The sequence below is a fragment of the Mustela nivalis genome (assembly GCF_964662115.1).
Source record: "Mustela nivalis genome assembly, chromosome: 20".
In the NCBI taxonomy this organism is placed as follows: Eukaryota; Metazoa; Chordata; class Mammalia; order Carnivora; family Mustelidae; genus Mustela; species Mustela nivalis.
Window position 1 is genome coordinate 2,366,054 of NC_139039.1, and position 14,978 is coordinate 2,381,031.

Below are 14,978 nucleotides of genomic sequence, written 5' to 3' on the forward strand. Positions count from 1 at the left end.
CCCTGTCCCAATCCTCTGTATGATGAAGTTATATTTGTCTTCAAATGTAGGCTTAAATATCACTTACTTCATGAATTCTTCCACAATCTTCCTTTCTCTTCCCAAGATTTAGTTAAGTGTTTCTATACCACACCTATCAAATTGCATTCAGATTTTTGTTTTGTTTTGTTTTCTTTTTTTTTTCCTCTGTCTTCAGACAGAGTATATGCTTCTTTAGGGACTCTATCTTGCTCACAATCATGTCACTAGTGTATAGCACTTTGAAGAACCGGCATAGTCCTAATCTAATAGAAGTATTCACTATGGATTTTCTTCCTAGTACAGCCCTCTGTTTTGGAATGGTAGTTTCTTTGCCAAAGTTCAACTGATAATAGATGCATGGGTTACTTTTAAGTGTCCATCCAGGAATCATGAAATGGTTGGAATGTTGACATGTTCATGGTTTTTCACGGTTTATGGGAATAATAAGGAAGAATAATGGAAAATGAGTCCATGTTAGAAAATCTCAAAAAGTTAGTTACTCTAATTAAAGTAGATGATTAGAGAAATTTCAGTAAAACAGTAGCTAGAGCCAGGGAAGTACAGTAAGAGAGAGAAAGTAACCATTAGTTCTTAACATAGCAGGAGGTTAAAGAAAAAGAGAATAAGCTATTGCATAGTTGCTATGTAGTAGCCACAAGTAAGCTGAATCTGGTTGAGGATGTAAAGTTAACTAGTCATTTCTGGCTGAATGATCACTGAAGTAAGCTGGCTTAGTATGTTAGCTAACCCATTTCCTATCTCTTTGATGTGTGATGCTTGGATTGAGAAATGATTATTCTCTTCAATATTAGATAAAAAAGCAATGCTTTGTAACGACATGTTTTTTAATAGAGGAATAGTCATGAGAGGGTTATAAACACACAGGCAGGATTACAAACTTTAGAGGCATCAGATATGTATTAACTCTTCAATTTCTTATAGCAGTCACTGAAAACCTTTGTTATCAGATAAGCCTCTTTGGTTGGGATGGATGTGGGGAAGGAGGCTGAATGAATGGAAATTGAGGATTCAGAGCTCTTTCTCAGTATAATTTAAGCTATGCCTCTAATGACTTTTTTTTTCACTATTAATGAGGAAATACTAACTGAATTGTTCCACATGGGTAAAAATCATTAGGTTATTTCATAGTTGAGAAGTGTTGATGAAAAGCTTAAACATAAATGATAAGCATCTGATAATGGAATGAGCACCTAAATATTATGTTATTTAAAAGAGAGAGGGGTTTTGTGTGTGCATGATGTGTATGTGTTTATAATAAAGGGAAGGTGGGCTTAAAGCAGTGAGTTGCCAATCATTATGATCTCTTTAGAAGATTTACTTGATTAATTTATCAAGGGAGTAAAGGTCCTGTGTCCCATCTTAGGGAATACTATCCCCGTCCCCCCACCCACAACCCCCATCAGCCCCTTGCTGCCCCTTTAGGAGTCAAGATACTAGAAGTCATTTTGTGGTAGGGAGCAGCGATAGAGGATTTGCCCACCTGAGAAAAATAGGAGGAACCCAGTATAGAACAATTACTGGAAGGCTTTGGACAGAATCTTTAATGCTGAGAAATTTATATGGAGTGAAAGGCATGAAAAAAGAGAATCGTGGGCAATCTAACTTTGGCGCTCTAATACAAACTGCTGCTAAAAATTCAATGTTCACAAAGTCATTCCCAAGTCAATATTTAGCCCTTTTTCTTTGGTAGCTGGATGAGTCAAACTCAATCCAATTCACTTAACTGAGGGAGAGGGCAACAAGATAGGAAAAGCTGGTAACTCGGAAAAGCATCTTTCTTTGCATTGCCTCTGTCAAATGCTGACTGCAAGAGCATTTTTCTCTCTTCCCAGGTTCACTCTGGGATGGAGTGGGTGGAAATCCTGTGGCTTGGTATTCAATGAAATGGTTTTGCCAAAGACAGCTATGCCCTTTACAGAGATTTTAGAGAAAATGAAAAAGTAAGCCAAGAGAATAGGATTTCTGCTGGGGAAACAGCTGTGCTATGTGAAATTTAATTTAAACGGGTTGTTTCCTGCAGAGACAAAGCTAACTGAAAGGACCAATGTGGGCCTAGCATGTACACACATGCTGCTTTGGCAGAGGCCAAAATGGTTGACTTACAAATTAGAAGCTGTGCTGGCTCCATAGAGAAATAAAGACAATACAAGGTATCTGACCATGTAAGAGCATGGATAATCTATTATCAATGACAGTTTCCATTTCTCCTGTTGTTTTCTGACTCAAAGTAATGTGTAAATTTTAAGAGGATACTGCAAATTCTTTGTAATCTTTCGATTTCAGCTAACTCTGCAACTTTTTCTGCAAAGGTGACTTATTGACAAAGAGAACTCTGGTCCAAGGTGAAGCATTCCAAGCTCTAATATTCCTTACCTAACCTATTACAAAAGGAAGAAAATAAAAGGGTTTGTGTAAAATATGGTCCTTCTCAATGCAGACATCTAGAAAAAATCTCCAATAAAGAATAGAACAGAAGAGAATTATAAAAGTGTTCCTTACAAAGCTGCTCTTGTAATATGTAAAATGCTGATACAGAATATAATAAAATGCACTCAAAGTCCTTCTTTGGACTGGGAAGACTCCTAAGGATGGGTGGTTTTTAAAGCAAATTGTTCTTTCTATTTTATCATATAGAGCATTATTATAACACTTGAAATGTTTAAAATAAAAATAAGTTAAATATATTTCCCATTAGTGGCATCTCGATTCCAAAGCATTTTATTATATCAATGGTGCAAGTGTGGGTGCCACGATATAGGGGATGCTATCTCATTCAGTACTGTAGATGGCATATCGAAGGAAAGACTCTTTCCCAGAGAAACACCCTTGTGAAACAACAGCTATAGAAGAATATTAAACGTGTAAGGGCATGTGTTTATACACTAAAAACAAAATGTTCAAAATGAATGGGAACTTTCTCTTCAAATATCCAAACACCAATAAGTAATCTGGTGAGAAGAGGCTGTGATGAGACAGATATTGTCATAAATAACTGAATGCTTATGATACTAAATAAAGTGAAAAGAAAAAGATGCCAAAACTATTTATCATAGTCCAAGTAGATTTAAAAATATTTTCCTAGGAGTGATGCCAGCAAGATGGCAAAATAAAAAGTCTCAGTTCCTGTTCCCCCAAAGAAACACAATTTAGCCATAATACATGCATCAAAATGCCTTTATGAAAATGTCAGAATGCAGTTAAGAGGCTGCAGTACTATGAGAAAAAAAAGCCAAGAAGAACCACATTGATATGGATAAGAACAATAATTTCACTTTATGTGTTATCCCCTCACTGAAACTGCCACAGGTCAGCACCACAAGAAAATACTCTACCCCTTAACTACTCCCTCAGGGTAAGGGTAAGAGTGGAGAATGCCTCTAACGTTCTGGCAAACTTGAAAACGGGCAACCTTTTTGGAAGGTTGCTGAAGTAATGGTTTCTGTCATGCCTCACTCAGAATTCTGAGTGAATCAGCATAGATTAGATACCTGGAGGTTGCTGAAATTAAAGGAAAGTGGTGCATGGCTTGCTGCAGCCGGCACAGCTTGGTAAGATTGGGAGAAAAGTGCAAAACCTAAGGCTTCTCTCTAGAGAGAGAGATACAAGGATGGAGTGTGTATTTGGCATTCTTATCAGAGGGTTGCCCAAGGGAAATGGTTGGAACTGACATACTCTGGATGCCTGGTTGTCACTAAGAAGAAGAGAGAGCTGTGGCTTCCTGCTGTAAAACCAAAGTAGTTGCACTGCTACAAATAAACATGAGAGAGCAAAAATTACAAGATCTTGAAAAAGAAGAATGCAAGATTGTCTACCTGAGAAACTGCATTCAGAGGCATAGAGAAGTTCCATCACTCAAAAAAAGTTTCAAAGATCTTCAAAAATTAGCCAAGCAGATTGGCAAGGGAATGGCAAGGGTCTTCCCTATATGAAAATGGTCCGTAAAGACTGAGAGGGGTAACTTTAAATGTGCAGATCCCAGTACAAAGTTATCAGACAAATGAAAAACAAGTAGATAAGGCCTGATCAGAAAATCAAAATAAACTTCCAGAAACTGACCCCAAATAAGGAGAGGTATATAAGTTATCTGATAAAGATTTTGAAGTAACCATTATAAAGATGCTCAATGTGCTCAAGAAAATGATGTGTGCACAACATGAGAATATTAACAAAGAGATAAAAAATATAAAAAGGAACTAAACAGAAATTTTGGAGCTAAATAATAGGATAATTGAACTACAAAAAAATCACTAGATGGGTTCAACAGCAGACTTGAGCAAGAAGAAAGGATAAGCAAACTTGAAAACAGGCAACTTGAAATTATTCAGTCAAAGAAACACAAAGGAAAAAAAAAAAAGAATGAAAAAGAGTAAAGAAAGCCTAATAGACCAATAGGATACCATCCACTGGACCAAAACACATATCATCAGAATCCCAGAAGGAGAAGAGAAATAGGGGTAGAAAGCTTACAGAGAGTAATAACGGCCAAAAACATCTCAAATCAGGAAAGAAATGGACATCTAGATCCAAGAAGCCCCAAAGTCTCAAATCTAGATGAACTCACTGACAACTACACCAAGACACATTATAATCAAATTTTCAAAAGTCAAAGATGAAGAGACTTGTGTAAGTAACAAGAGTGACTTGTAATTTACATGGATCCTTTAAGACTCTCAAAGGATTTCTAAGAAAAACCTTGCAGGTCATAAGAAAATAGGATGATATATCCAGAATGAGGGGAAACAAACAACCTACAAACCAAAGGTACTATATACAACAAATTAGTCCTTTAAAAAATTAAGGAGAGAGAAAGATTTTCCCTCATAAACAAAAACTGAAGGAATTTGTTACACCTAGACCTGCCATACTTAAAGTGTAATGAAAACAAAATAAGAATCTGAAATGAAAGGAAACTGCAACATGAAAGCATATGAAGTATAGATCTCACTGGTAAAGACATATATATAGACAAATACAGAGTAATGAAATACTGTAGTAGTGGCAAATCACATATAACTATATTACAGTTGAAAGAGAAATAGATCAAGAATAACTATAAACGCAAAAATTTGTTATAAGAATGCTGACAACAGTATAATAAATTGTGCATGTTGTGGTAGGCAGTGAAAGTGTTAAGTGTTTTTGTATGTGACTGAAAATGTTAAGTTGTTGTCAGCTTAAAAGAGACTGTAAGAACTATATATATAAAATATTTTATGTAAGCCTCATGGTAACCACAAAGAAAATATGTACAAAAGATATACAAAAGGCAATGAGAAAATGATAAAAATATGTTTCTACAAAATATCAATAAAATGCACAGGAAGAGGGCACCTGGATGGCTCAGTCCTTAAGCATCTGCCTTTGAGTCAGGTCATGATCCCAGTGTCCTGGGATCAAGCACCACATTAGGCTCCCGGCTCTGCAGGAAACCTGCTCCTCCCTTTTCTGCTCCCTCTGCTTGTGTTCCCTCTCTCACTGTCTCTCTCTGTGCCAAAACAAAACAAAACAACAACAACAACAACAAAACAAACAAAGAAACAAAAAACTCCACAGGGAAGCCTGGGTGGCTCAGTGGGTTAAAGCCTCTGCTTTTGGCTCGGGTTGTGATCCCAGGGTCCTGGAATTAAGCCCCGCATCGGGCTCTCTGGTCAGCAAGGAGCCTGCTTCCTCCTCTCTCTGCCTGCCTATTTGTCATCTCTGTCTGTCCAATAAATAAATAAAATCTTTAAAAAAACAAACAAACAAACAAACAAACAAAAAACCCCACAAAAAACAACAACAAAAAAAAACAAGCACAGGAAGACACTGATAGAGGAAAAAAGTGTCAAAAGGCTACAAAAAAGACAACAATTTACAAAATGCTAATATTAAGTCCTTCACTACTAATAATTAAATGTAAATGGATTAGACTCTCCCACCAAAATACAGAGCGTCTCAATGGATATTAAAACAACACCCAACTATAAGCTGTCTATAAGAGGCTAACTTTATATTTAAAAGTGTATTTCTGTTTAGAGTAGAAATAAATGAAATAGAAACCAGAAAAATAGCAAAAAAAAAAAATCAACAAAACTAAGAATTGTTTGTTTTTATTTAAAGTAGGCTCCATGTTCAGTGTGGAGCCCAACATGGGGCTAGAACCCATGAGCCTAAGATCAAGAGTGGGATGCTTAACCAACTGAACTACCCAGGCACCCCAAGAATTTGTTTTTTTAAAAGATTATAAAATGGACAGTCCTTTAACTACACTACAAATAAATAAAATCAGAAATGAAAACAGACAGAATACAACTGATGCCACAAAACTAAAAGCATTATAAGAAATAACTATGAACAAGTTGGACAACCTAGAAGAAAGAGGTAAATTCCTAGAGAAATACAATCTGCCAAGACTGAATTATTTAATTATAGAAAATCAAAACAGATATAACTAGAGTAAATCAGTAATCAAAACCCTCCCCATGATGCAGAAACAATGAATCTTGGTACACTGAAAAAATAAAATAAAGTTTACATTAAAAAAAAAAACAATAAAAACAAACAAACAAAAGACCCTCCCCAATGGAAAAAAAGCCTAGGACTGCATGGCTTACCCATAATTAAAGGCAAGATTTATTTTTTTTAAAAGATTTTATTTATTTATTTGTGTGTGTGTGTGTGCGCGCAATAGAGAGAGTGTGAGCCAGAGACCAAGCACGACCATGGTGGAGGGGCAAGAGAGGGAGAAGTAGACTCCCTACTGAGCAGGGACCTTGATGCAGGACTTGTTCCTAGGACCCTGGATTCAACCTGAGCTGAAGGCAGATGCTTAACCAACTGAGACACTAAGGTACCCTAAAGAAGAGTTTTAAAGAAGAATTAATCAATTCTTCTCAAGTTCTTCCCAAAAATTGAAGAGGAGGAAACAGTTTTTGTTTTTGTTTTTTAAGATTTTATTTATTTGACAGACAGAGATGACAAGCAGGCAGAGAGGTAGGCAGAGAGAGAGTGGGGAAGGATACTCCCTGCTGAGCAGAGAGCCCGATGTGGGGCTTGATTCCAGGACCCTGGGACATGACCTGAGCCGAAGGCAGAAGCTTTAACCCACTGAGTCACCCAGGCGCCCCAGGAGGGAATAGTTTTAACTCATTTATGAGACCAGCATTAACCTGATACCAAAACCAGAAAAAGATACATAGGAAAACTATAGGTTGATATTCCTGAAGAGTAGAGATGTAAAAATCCAACAGAATACCAGCAAACCAAATCCAATATTTCATCAAAAGGAGTACACACTGTGACCACGTGAGATCTAGTCCTAGGATGTAAAGATAATTCCATATATGAAAATCAATTAATGTGATAATCATATTAACAGAAAAAGGATATAAGCCAGATGATTATCTCAATAGATGCAGAAAAAGCATTTAACATTCAAGACTTTTTTGTGATAATATAAAACAAAGAATAAAAGGAAATTACCTTACTATAATAAAAGTCATATATGAAAAACTCACAGCTTACATCATATTCAATGATGAAAAACTGAATGTTTTTCTTCTAAGAACAGAAATTAGAAGCTCATTTTCACCTCTTCTATTCAATACAGTACTGAAGTCCTACCTGGAACGGGTGAGAAAAAGAACTAAAAGGCTTCCAAACTGGAAAGGAAAAAGTAACACTATCTGTTCACAGATTTCATGACCTTATAAACAGGAAACTCTAAAGATTCCACAAAACAAAACAAAACAAACACCTGTTAGAACTAAGAAACCTATTGAGCAACGTTGCAGGATACAAAATTGACATGTAAAAATCAGATGCATTTCTATATACCAATAATGAACAATCCTGAAAGGAAATTAAGAAAACACTTCCACTTACAATAGCATCAAAAATAAATAAATAAATAAATAAAAAATACTTAGGAAGACTAAACTTAATGGAGGGGAAAACCTTATACACTGAAAAAAGAAAACATTGCTAAAAGAAATTCAAGACACAAATAAATGGAAGACATCTCATGTTCATGGATTTGAAGACAATACTGTTAAAACGTTCCTATTCCAGAGGGGAGAAGTCAAGATGGCAGAGAAGTAGCAGGCTGAGACTACATCAGGTAGCAGGAGATCAGCTAGATAGCTTATTAAACCATTGCGAACACCTACAAAACCAACAGGAGATCAAAAAGAAGAGCAACAATCTAGAAACAGAAAATCGACCACTTTCTGAAAGGTAGGACCGGCAGAGAAGTGAATCCAAAGTGACGGGAATAGAGACTGCAGGGGGAGGGGCCGGCTCCCGACAAGCGGCAGAACAACGGAGCACAAAATCAGGACTTTTAAAAGTCTGCTCCACTAAGGGACATCGCTCCAGAGGCTAAACCAGGGTGAAGCCCACACGGGAACATCGTGGCCCGAGGTCCTGCCGGGTCACAGAAGGATCGGGGGTGTCTGAGTGTTGTAGAACTCGTAGGTATTAGAGCAGGGAAGCCGGCTACAGAGACAGAGCCAAGGAGTGAGCTCTCAACTCGGGGTTAACCTTGAACTGTAATCCGTGGCACAGGCCACTGCTTTGTGAGTGGGGTCCCCATAAGATCCGGGGAGACCACCCCCTGAAAGAGCTCAGGGATCTGCGGGGTCAAGAGGCTCCAGGCGGGGCTGTGTACCAGAGACAGAGATGCTTGGTCACAGGCTGGGTGAGCTCAGAGTGCAACTGGAGACCAGGGAGATGGGAGTGATTGAACCCTCTTCTCTGAGGGCGCACTGAGCAGTGGGGCCCTGAGCTCTCAGCTACTCCGGGCCAGAGATTGGGAGGCCTCCATGTTCATTCCCGTCCTCCAGAACTCTACAAAAAGCGTTCAGGGAACAAAAGCTCCTGAAAGTGAACCCAAGCGGATTACTTAGCCTGGCCCCTGGTAAGGATGGTGCACTTCTGCCTCGGGCAAAGACACTTGATAATCACTACAACAGGCCCCTCCCCCAGAAGATCAACAAGAAATCCAGCCAAGACCAAGTTCACCTACCAAGGAGAACGGCAGAATTCCAGAGGAGGAGAAAGAAAAGCATGGAATTCATGGCTTTCTCCCCATGATTCTTTAGTCTTGCAAAGTTGATTTTTTTAAATTTTTTTTTCTTCTGCTAAATTTTTTCTAACTTTTACCCTTTCCTCTTTTAATGTTTTTTAACTACTTTATCTCAACAATACCTTTCATTAAAAAATAATCTTTTTAAAAACTTCATTGTTATAGTCATATTTTAACCTTCATTGTATCTAACTTTATTTTTTGTATACACATAGGATTTATTTTTCTAAAAAATTTGGGAGAATAACTTCTTCTAATAGATCAAAATACACTCTAAATCTAGCCCCGGGCTTTTTCTAGTCTCCAGCCTGAGCAAATTCCCTCCACTTTTGTTTCCTTTATTCTCCCAACCAACTTACCTTATCAACTCCTTTTTTAGAAATTAAATTTTTTTTTCATCTTTATAGTCATATTCCATCTCTTCATTGTGCTTACCCTTATATATGTTTTTCATTCTTTAAAATTTTGTGAGGCAGTTTCTTCTAAGAGACCAAAATAATCCAAAAATTAAGTGGGTGACCCTGTTCTAGTCACCAGTCTAATATATATATATTTTTTTCCTTTTTAAATTTTTTCTTTAATTGCTTTCTTATTTTAATTCTTTTTTTCTGAACTTCCTTTTACCCCCTTTCTCCCCCCCACAATTTGGGGTGTCTTCTGATTTGATTAAAGCACATTTTCCTGAGGTCTTTGCCACCCTTTTACTATTTAATTTGCTCCTTCATATATTCTTATCTGGAAAAAATGACAAAGCAGGAAAACACACCACAAAAAAAAAAAAAAAGAACAAGAGGCAGTACTGAAGGCTAGGGACCTAATCAATACAGGCATTGGTAATATGTCAGATCTAGAGTTCAGAATGACGATTCTCAAAGTGCTAGCCGGGCTCGAAAAAGGCATGGAAGATATAAGAGAAACCTGTCTGGAGAAATAAAAGCCCTTTCTGGAGAAATAAAACAACTGAAATCTAACCAAGTTAAAATCAAAAAAGCTATTAATGAGGTGCAATAAAAATGGAGGCTCTTACTGCTAGGATAAATGAGGCAGAAGAAAGAATTAGTGATATAGAAGACCAAATGACAGAGAATAAAGAAGCTGAGCAAAAGAGAGACAAACAATTATTGGACCACGAGGGGAGAATTTGAGAGATAAGTGACACCATAAGATGAAACAACATTAGCATAATTGGGATTCCAGAAGAAGAAGAAAGAGAGAAGGGAGCAGAAGGTACACTGGAGACAATTACTGTAGAGAATTTCCCTAATATGGCAAAGGGAACAAGCATCCAAATCCAGGAGGCACAGAAAACCCCCCTCAAAATCAATAAGAATAGGTCCACACCCCATCATCTAACAGTAAAATTTACAAGTCTTAGCAACAAAGAGAAAAATCCTGAAAGCAGCCTGGGACAAGAAGTCTGTAACATACAATGGTAAAAATATTAGATTGGCAGTGGACGTATCCACAGAGACCTGGCAGGTCAGAGAGAACTGGCATGATATATCCAGAGCACTAAATGAGAAAAACATGCAGCCAAGAATACTATATCCAGCTAGGCTATTATTGAAAATAGAAGGAGAGATTAAAAAGTTTCCAGGACAAATAAAAACTGAAAGAATTTGCAAACACCAAACCAGCTCTACAGGAAATATTGAAAGGGGTCCTCTAAGCAAAGAGAGACCCTAAAAGTAGTAGATCAGAAAGGAACAGAGACAATATACAGTAACAGTCACCTTACAGGCAATACAAGGGCACTAAGTTCTTACCTCTCAACAGTTACCCTGAATGTTAATGGGCTAAATGCCCCAATCAAAGGACACAGGGTATCAGAATGGATAAAAAAACAAAACCCATCAAAATACTGCCTACAAGAAACTCATTTTAAACCCAAAGCCACCTCCAGATTTAAAATGAGGGGGTGGAAAATAATTTACTTTGCTAATGGACATCAAAAGAAAGCTGAGATAGCAATCCTTATATCAGATCAATTAGATTTTAAACCAAAGACTATAATAAGAGATAAGGAAGGACACTATAGCATACTCAAAGAGTCTGTCCAACAAGAAGATCTAACAATTTTAAATATCTATGCTCCTAACATGGGAGCAGCCAACTATATAAACCAATTAATAACAAAATCAAAGAAACACATCAACAATAATACAATAATAGTAGGGGACTTTAACACTCCCCTCACTGAAATGGACAGATCATCCAAGCAAAAGATCTACTAGGAAATAAAGGCCTTAAATGACACACTGGACCAGATGGACATCACAGACATATTCAGAACATTTCATCCCAAAGTGACAGAATACACATTCTTCTGAGTGCACATGGAACATTCTCCAGAATAGACCACATCCTGGGTCATAAATCAGGTCTCAACCAGTATCAAAAGACTGGGATCATTCCCTGTGTATTTTCAGACCACAATGCTCTGAAGCCAGAACTCAATCACAAGAGGAAATTTGGAAAGAACGCAAATACATGGAGACTAAATAGCATTCTTCTAAAGAATGAATGGGTAGGGCGCCTGGGTGGCTCAGTGGGTTAAGCCGCTGCCTTCGGCTCAGGTCATGATCTCAGGGTCCTGGGATCGAGTCCCGCATCGGGCTCTCTGCTCGGCAGGGAGCCTGCTTCCCTCCCTCTCTATCTACTTGTGATTTCTCTCTGTCAAATAAATAAATAAAATCTTTAAAAAAAAAAAAAAGAATGAATGGGTAAACCAGAAAATTAAAGAATTAAAAAAAATTCATGGAAACAAATGGTAATGAAAACACAATGGTTCAAAATCTGTGGGACACAGCATGGCAGTCCTGAGAGGAAAATATACAGCAATACAAGCCTTTCTCAAGAAACAAGAAAGGTCTCAAATACACAACCTAACCCTACACCTAAAGGAGCTAGAGAAAGAACAACAGAAAAAGCCTAAACTCAGCAGGAGAAGTGAAATAATAAAGATCAGAACAGAAATCAATGAAATAGAAACCCCCCAAAAAACACAACAAAAACAAAACAAAACCATAGAAATCAATGAAACTAGGAGCTGATTCTTTGAAAGAATTAATAAGATTGATAAACCCCTGGTCGGACTTATCAAAAAGAAAAGAGAAAGGACCCAGATAAATAAAATCATGAATGAAAGAGGAGAGATCACAACCAACACCAAATAAATACAAACAATTATAAGAACATATTATGAGTAACTCTATGCCAAAAAATCTGACAATCTGGAAGAAATGGATGCATTCCTAGAGACATATAAACTACCACAACTGAACCATGAAGACACAGAAAACCTGAACAGATCCATAACCATTAAGGAGATTGAAACAGTCATCAAAAATCTCCAAACAAACGAAAGCCCAGGGCCAGATGGCTTCCCGGGGGAATTCTACCAAACATATAAAGAAAAATTAATTCCTATTCTCCTGAAACTGTTCCAAAAAATAGAAATGGAAGGAAAACTTCCAAACCCATTTTGTGAGGCCAGCATCACCTTGATCCCATGTGGGAAGCCGCAATAAGGCTTGAGACGAGGACCAAACCAGGCCCTGACCTGTGCCTTCTTTAAAGTCTGAATAACCTAAAAAAAAGGTTTAGGACAGGAAAAGTTGAGTAGCACTGAGAAAGGGTCTGTGCTATGTGTTGTGCGCTTGCCTACGTGACTTCCCACATGCTTGCTAAACAAATGAGAACAATTTCGTTGGGGTCAAAAGTTCGTTGCTGGTCCTTGCTGCCCTAGAACTACTCATAAATTACTTTCAGGTTTGCTGTATCAATACAGAACAATTTTACTAGCATCAGCCGTTTGGTGTCATGAGGTCTACTTATTATGGGAACTCAGGGTTGTTTAACTAGGCACAGATGTACTGCTTCTCCTATCACTATATATATGGCCTTAGTGCTCTGAATAAACTTGGCACTGTTGGACATCCTCCTCAGTGCTCCTCCTGCTCCCATCTCTTTGTCTCTTAAGTTCTTTTCACCATCCTCTTACCCTCACGTTCCTGGTCGATTTGTCATGCCGGTTGCGACAAGTGGTGCCCAAACAGGGACCTGAGCACATTTCAAGGGAGCGCGCATATACAGGCAAGTAGTTGCCAGCAATCAGGTAAGAGAAGCCCAGGTTGAGGGTGACAGCAAGAGTAAAATAATATGGGGCAATTGCAGTCTATGGAACAGGATCTTTTTGTTATGGCATTGCAGGCCCTTTTAAAGCAGAAAGGGTCTAAGCACTCAAAGAAAACCTTACAGCAGAACAGGATCCTTTTGTTATGGCATTGCAGGCCCTTTTAAAGCAGAAGGGGTCTAAGCACTAAAGAAGGCCTTACAGCAATTTTCTGGTGTGGTGTCTGATCTTTGTCCTTGGTTCCCTAAAGGAGGAACAGTAAATTTACAAATTTGGCAGAAAGGGCAAGAGATTAAAAATTAGTTGAGAATTAGAGGACCATGTGCTTGCCCTGAAGGAACCATGAAAGTTTGGGAAGATATTCGAGAGGCTTTAGATCTGCAACATTCTATAGAATTAACCTCTATAGCTTCTCATGATTCTCTTTGTAATTTGGCCATAGATGAATTGGAGAATGAGTATGAACATCTCGGTGCAGGTATTTCTCCTGAGTTAGTTGCTGGCCTCACCGATTCTCATCCCGATTCTTTTGATACTCCTGGAGATGGAGTGCCTCTGAACTACGATAAAGAAGTATTCCTTGCCTCTGCCCCTGTAGGCCCAAGCCATTCTGTTTGTCAGCCAGAGTATCCCCATTTTGGAAAAAGTTTTGAGTCTATTGGGGTTCAAACAGCCTTGATGACACATAGACGAACTCAGACTGAATCCCTTAAGATTTCTACACCTAAGGACTCGAGTGTAGGGTTTCCAGTAATGCAGCATCCTCAATCTGGCAAACCCTACAGAGATGGGGAGCCTATGCCTAAAAGTATATTTCCCGTGAGTCCAAGACAACTTCCTGAAGGAGCTGAACTGCTAAAAACTACACCGCTACAGCGGACACTTTATCAAGCCCAACAAGCAGGAGAGGATACTTCTGCATTTTCCGCTTACCCTGTGACACAACTGCCTGATGGCCAGAGGGCTTATAATACTGTAAATTTTAAAATACCAAAAGAAATTAAGGCGGCCACTTCACAATATGGGCCTACTGCTCCATATACCTTGTCCCTACTGGATAGCGTAGGTTTAAAAGCCTTGTGCCCTGGAGACTTGAAAGTCCTAGCACAGGCATGTTTGTCAGGGGGAAATTATCTTTTATGGAACACAGTTCTTTGAAAGGGCCCCTGGAATGGATCCATTTAGCACTACATCAACTGCATATTATTACGGGACAAATAGAATTGTTAACACAACTGATCACTAGGGGTCGCCAGCGAATTGTTCATATCACAGGCAAAGAACCTGATTTTTAAATTTTACCAATGTTAACTGTTGATCATGTGCAGACATTATTCAAATTTAACCTTGATTGGCAGATAGCTCTTTCTAATTACCCAGGACAACTTCGATATCATTTACTAGCAGATAAGTTATTACATTTCTTTTTTACCATTTCTATTGTAATAAATGATCCTATTCAGGAAGTCCCCTCGCTTCTGCTATTAATGTTTTTGTAGATGCTGATAAAAGGACATATTGGCATTTATAAATCTTCTCATTTGGGTCATGAGTCTTTTCGAGCATTTTATGCCACTAAGTCTGTACAGAGAGCTGATTTAAAAGCAGTACATTTAGCCCTGGAGAAATTTTCTGAACCATGTAACTTATACAGTGATAGCCATTACGTAGCACATGCCGTTCCATTGTTACCAACTGCTTATATTCTTACTAATGATGAACTTTTTCATCTCTTTA

The 14,978-nt window shown here is 38.1% G+C and overlaps 1 protein-coding gene and 1 long non-coding RNA gene across 15 annotated transcripts in view; one reads left to right on the forward strand and one right to left on the reverse strand.

Moving 5' to 3' along the window:
- The window catches only part of PSD3 (pleckstrin and Sec7 domain containing 3), a 733,176-nt gene that overhangs the window by 78,207 nt on the left and 639,991 nt on the right, over nucleotides 1–14,978 (reverse strand). The gene's annotated exons all lie outside the window — the stretch shown is intronic.
- The window catches only part of LOC309855181, a 51,893-nt gene that overhangs the window by 34,801 nt on the left and 2,114 nt on the right, over nucleotides 1–14,978 (forward strand). The gene's annotated exons all lie outside the window — the stretch shown is intronic.